Source organism: Cynara cardunculus, assembly GCF_001531365.2.
Source record: "Cynara cardunculus var. scolymus isolate 2C chromosome LG 3, CcrdV1, whole genome shotgun sequence".
In the NCBI taxonomy this organism is placed as follows: domain Eukaryota; kingdom Viridiplantae; phylum Streptophyta; class Magnoliopsida; order Asterales; family Asteraceae; genus Cynara; species Cynara cardunculus.
The window spans coordinates 31,342,197-31,347,774 of NC_037530.1; positions in this window are offsets into that span (position 1 = coordinate 31,342,197).

Genomic DNA, 5,578 nt, shown 5'->3' on the forward strand with positions numbered 1-5,578 from the left:
TGAACGTTCGTTCATTTACCGTTCGTTTACGTTCGTTTATATTCGTTCGTTTATGTTCGTTTATATATTAAATTTAATATATAATCTTTTGTTTATATACTTTGAATTCAAATAATATTTATTTATGTCCGTTTAGCATGTTCGTTTATGTTCGTTTAGTCCGTTCGTTTATGTTCGTTCGTTTACGTTCGTTTAACATGTTAACGAACGAACATAAACGAACATAAACGAACACGAACATACATGATTTCTAAACGAACGAACACGAACACAAAGATTTTCGTTCGTTTACCGTTCGTGTTCGTTCGTTTGTTCGGTTAAGTTAAACGAACGAACATGAACAAGCCTCCGTTCGTGTTCGTTCGGTTCGTTTACAGCCCTAATGTTGTTGATCCGAACTCTTTTCAGTGATTTGATGATGACCCTCCATACTTAGTAAATTATGTTTGTTCTAATTCTATTCAGTTTCAACTATCATCTCTGAGTCCAGTGATCATTCTCAAAGAACAAGTATTTCTCAAAGACAAAACTTACACCAAAGGAACCTTCAGCGATGTCAAAGAAGTAGTTGAAGATAGAGACATAACAGTTCATGATCTGAAGTGGATTCAGTGATAACAAGTAAATCAAAGTGTGAAATCTGACTAAGACTCAACGAACACTGAAGAATCTTCAGAGATTAATCAGTATCAGCGATCAAATGAATCTTGCTCTACAATATTTGTTTTTGTCTTATCCTCTTGGACAAAAAACGACAACCCCATACCTCACATAGAAAAGTACATGTACGGATTATTTTATTATCTCCAAACGTGCTTACCAACTTTGTGAAAGACAATTGTTCATATGCGGCCAAAAACCTGCACATCTTAAGACAAAGGATAAGCTCTCCACTAGAAGCTTGCCATGTGCTTTGTACCTTCTAACTTGCATTAAATGCAATGGGTATAAGTAGCTGAGAAGATTCATCTTCTTAAAAGCCCTTCTTCTCCTTCTAACTCTCTTTTCTCTTGCTACTATCTTCTGTGAAAACTATGTGTTTCTAAGAATGTTTAGATTTGATCTTAACCTTATCTTCTTCTGCAACAATCTGTAATTTTCATATTGATTTTCTTTTATCAATAAAAAAATTTAAAAAGTAAAAAGTGTGTGTTTGTATTTATCCTCCCCCCCCCAGCCTCTTCTATAAACTATTACCTTTAAAACTCTAGTAGATCCGTTTGGGACCAATAAATGGTATCAGAGCAGTATTTATTATCTCTTCTTTAAGATAATTCACTCACCATTTTTAATGGCTTTACAAAACATAAATACAAATTATCATGATAATAACTCTCTTGCAAACCTCCCATATTCAGTAGGGACAAGTTCAGTCTCTAGAAAAATCAAATGTCCTTATTTCTAGAAGTTGTGGATCCTGAGATCCCTTATTATGTTGAAAATGGACCAAAGGAGTCAAAAATCTCTCTTATAGCTTTACTCTCTGAAACTCCTTCAGCCACTACTCCCTCTCTCACAATCACTTAGTTAGATACATCTAACTCTGAGGACTTAACAAACGCTGAACTTTCAGAGTTTGATGAGTCATTGGCTCTTCTTACAAAATCATTTAGAAGATTCGCCAGAAAAAACAACTTTCATAGACCTCTTACTATAACTATTGCTGACAAGCCAAAATCAACTCATGTTGACAAGGCTTCAGTGATATGCTATAACTGTGAACGCGAAGGACACTTTGTAAGTGAATGTAGGTTTAAAAGAGTTATGAAGTCATCTTCCACTTCTTCCTCCTTCAAACTAAAATATGATAAATATTTGAAGTTGAAGGAGAAGTACAAGAAAATGAAGAACTACTAGTGTAAAGGCAAGGGATGCTGAAGAATATGATTGGGCTGATTCATCTGACAAATCATCTTCAGATGAGGAAGACAAGGCCTATTTTTGGCTTCTGGCCAACATCAAAGAAGTCAACGACGAACAGCCCGATACTTCATCTTTAAATGATTCTACAACCTCAATTCAAGTATTAAATCTGAATGATCTTTCAATCTCTGGTACTGATAGTCTCTCTGCGTTGGATACACTAACTGTAGATCTTTATATTGCATTGAATGGCAAATCCAAAACTGAAAAACCAAATCTTGATTTACAAGAACAACTTAAAAAATGTCATTCAAAAATCAAAGAACTTACTGAGATCGAAGAAAATCTTAAGGATTAAGTCATTGTAAACCCAAGCAATCAGCATTGAATTAGAGCAAGCTATCACTGAGCGTGAGCAAGCTATCATAAATGCTTAGATACCCTCCAAGGTTAAGAGTAGTCTCATATACTCTTTAGACCAGGAAGACCACGTCAGTGACAAATCCATGTTAAAATTTGGAACTTTTGTCTCCTCCATCCCTGACACTTCTTCCAGCTAGTGTTCCACTAGATCTAAGCCTAATCATATTCTTGAAGAAACTCCTAAGAGTTCTAAATGTTTAGACAATAGTAAATACATTGTTAACATTCCTCAAAAGGCCAAGAAAAACCAAAGCTAAAGAAGACTTCTTCTAAACCTTCAGCTTGTCAACCTTCAACCTCTGGTAAAAAGATCTTTGAACTCATTCAAAGATCAACTCCAAAGCTAAAAGTTGATCTTACACCCAAAAAAATCTGAGAAACTAATTGTGGCCCCTAGAACTTCTAAAAAGAGTATTCTTGGACCAGGCCTTTCTCATCTTAAGTTTTCTAACTCTCATACTTCTGGCTTAAAAAGCTTCCTTCAGCTATAAGAAATGTTATCATTGTGGTGAAACTACTCACATAGTTAGCAAGTGTCTTATTGCTAACAAAGCTGAGAAATCAGCTAGGATAAAGAAAATCACCAAAGATAAAAAAACTAGCAAAAGTGAAAACCATCACAAAAGTTGGTAAAAAAACTAAAATGAAGAGAACCACTGAAGCTAAGTCATCAAATTCACTAAAGAATGTTGAAATCTCCACTACCACTAACTCAGCTAGACCCATTGTAAAATTGGTACCAAAGCAAAATTAATATCATTTTTATTGTAGGGAGTCAAAGGCATTTGGTATATTGATAGTGGATGCTCAAGACATATGACTAGCACTGAGTCCCTGTTATCTGATAACAAGGAAGAAAAAGGTCTTTCAATGACCATTAGTAGTGATATAAAATGATACACCAAAGGTTTTGGTGTATTAACCAATGGAGTAACCACGTTTAGACAAGTTGCTTACGTTGAAGGACTGAAGCATAATCTTCTCAACATCAGTCAATTATGTGATAAAGACTTCATAATGAGATTCTCAAAGAAAACATGTTCAGTCTTTGACAAGGGTGACAAACTCGCAGTAACTGGCACTCGCCTAGAACCTATATGTCATCAATATGGATTATCCTCTCATGAGAATATTTGTTTTCTATCTAAAGCCTCCTCAAATGTCAATTGGCTATGGAATAAAAAGTCTTCTCATCTTAACTTTAAAACACTGAATGACTTGTCAAGAAAAGAACTAGTTATTGGCCTTCCTCAACACTCTTTTACAAAGGAATATCTTTGTTCAGCATGTGAAAAGGAAAGCAAGCAAAGGCTAGTTTAAAATCAAAACAAGTCTCCTCATTGACCACTCCCCTTCAACTACTTCATATGGATTTATTTGGCCCCATCAACATTCAATCCATCATTGAAAGAAATATACTTTAGTCATTGTTGATCAATTCTCCAGGTATACTTGGGCATTCTTTCTCAGATCCAAGAGTGACACGCCTGATGAATTAATTTCTTTTATGAGGAATATGAAAGTACTAAATAACTTCAATGTCTGTTCAAGAAGAAATGATCATAGTACTGAGTTCAAAAATAGTACTATGGAAGACTTCTTTGAGAACAAAGAAATCTCTCACAATTTCTCAATTGTGAGAACTCCTCAGCAAAACAAAGTCGCTGAAAAAAGAAAATCGAACGATCATTGAAGTTGTTCGATCAATGCTCAGTGAATCTCATCTTCCTACTCAATTTTGGGCTGAAGTTGTCAACACTACATGTTTTACTCAAAATCGATCGATAATTATTAAAAGATTCAAGAAGACGGCGTATGAACTTTTTCATGGAAAAAAACCTACTCTCAGCTTTCTATACGTATTTGGTTGTAAATGTTACATTCTAAATAACAAAGATAATCTTGAAAAGTTTGATCCTAAAACTGATGATGGCATTTTTCTTGGATATTCTTCAGTAACCAAAGCCCTTAGAGTATTCAATAAATGCAGAAAAACTATTGAAGAAGCTAATCATGTCACTTTTATTGAATCACGTTCAGCTAACTCTAAATTCATCCCTAACGATGAAGAAGAGCTGAATAAATGGATGATATCTCACTTTGGAGAACTCGAAACTTCATTCATTAATCCTGATGATCAACAAGAAGATGATGATGACCCAGATATTATCCCCAGCATGAACAATAGTAGAGTTGAATCCTCTTCAGGGATCACTGTTGTTCCTATTAATCATTTGCCACCATCTGACACCTCAAATGTTGATCATTCAGTCATCGAATCTCCTTCTACAACTGAACCTCGTTCAGTAGATGATTCCTTACATGAACTCTAATGAATGTTAAAGAATTATTTGCTGAAGTTTCACCCTCCATGCCTGAGCCGCATATCTCTGAAGATGCTAACTCAACTCATCTACCAGCTCAGCAATGGACAAAGAATCATCCTATTGATCAATTTTTTGATGATCCAAATGCAGGTATTCAGACTCGACATGGCTGAAGGTCATGTCTATCGACTGGATAAAGCTCTCCATAAGTTAAAACATACTCCTCATAACTGGTATGACATTATTTCTTCATTTATTAAATGATGCATGTTTAATATAATTTTTTGTTTTTTATTAATAAATTAAATATATGTAAATAGAATAAAACTATACGAAACATTAAAAATTACTTTAATTTATTTTAATAAAAAAATTTAAACATGAATCAAAAACATTCTATAAATTAAAATAAAATATGTTATTTAATTAATCAATTTGACTTTATAATAATTAGTTTATAAATTATTCCATATTTAATTATGATAAATAATATTAACTATACTTTTATTGTTATTTGATTAAAATGTTTTCTTTTATAATAAGTTGCAATATTCGTGGTTGTTTATATTTTTTTTTATTACTTAAATATTATATTTTTTTCCTTTTATGAAGGCTTAGGTGGCGTTGCTTTCATATTGCAATCTTGTTTCTATAGTGTGTCAATTTGTCATGTCCTATGATTAGTCGGTTCGCATAATATGTTGGATATCCAGGTTAATAAAAAAAACATATTGCAACTATTATTTCTACAAGGTTTTCTTGTTGGTTTACAACTTCACATACATTATATAGATTTTTTGATCATTTTCTTCTAGCTTGTCTTGCAGTTGATATTTACATATATATTGTACATTTTTTTATCAGGTGATATATACTGATGTTTAATTTAGTTGTCCAAGTTTACCCCTAATTGTAAAGATTTAGGTATGGTAGCCCGTGTGAAAGCCTAATGCGTTTACACTGTG